This window comes from Plasmopara halstedii (genome assembly GCF_900000015.1).
Source record: "Plasmopara halstedii genome assembly, contig: Scaffold_262, whole genome shotgun sequence".
Taxonomy (NCBI): Eukaryota; Oomycota; class Peronosporomycetes; order Peronosporales; family Peronosporaceae; genus Plasmopara; species Plasmopara halstedii.
Genome location: NW_020187183.1, coordinates 600,705 through 601,555, shown reverse-complemented (window position 1 = coordinate 601,555; position 851 = coordinate 600,705).

Here is an 851-nt window from a genome sequence, read left to right as displayed (position 1 = left end):
AGGTTCTTCGAACCATCGCCCCAATGCCTACCAGTCTGGTTCGTCGCGGGGAAACGACCCCACTCAGTAGGCGCGGGGCGACGTACCGGGGAAGAACTGAGTTCTGTTGAGCCTTAGGAAAGCATCGGTCAGCAGGGCCCAGCCCCGAAGGAGCTCCGTGCTCTTAAACACGGAACGTGTGTGCAAGCCGGGCTTGCTGGTCGTGGCGATCGTATAGGGCTTCGAGAAACCACGGAAGATCCTCATCGACTCCGGAGCGTCCGGCAATTATGCACGATGCTCCACGATGGAAGGAAGTCAGCTGTATACTGAGACGCTGAAAGCGCGGTTGGGTGACATTGCCACTGTTCGCCTACCGACGGGGACGCGTGTCACGATCCAGAAGGTCCCTGTAGACCTCAGAGTCAAGTTTCTTGACTTCGATAGCGTGGAACGCTGTCTAGTCTTAGACTTGGATGCAAGGTATGACCTCATCCTAGAAATGGTATGGTTGGAACACCATGAGCCGTGGATTGATTGGAGGTCAAAGACCTTGGGCGCTACGCGCACGTCTCCTGGTGGGGCTTTGGCGAGTCATGAACTCACCTCTGCTAGGAGGCAAAAGCGATATTGGCGAGTGCACTGGACCGAGACGGTCAACGTGCTAGACATTGAAATGTCCGAGTTGGGAGACACCAAAAGTGCACTGGACGGGAGTCCCGAGCATGGCTCGCGGACTGATCGTGGAGTGGTACGTAACCCACTGAGCGATGCCAAGTTTCGGAGCAGTCGCTTCATGTCATGCGTGACATGGTCGGCCAGGGGCCGAGGCATCGAGGGCGAGGCCCACGTGATGCACGTGAATGGCACGC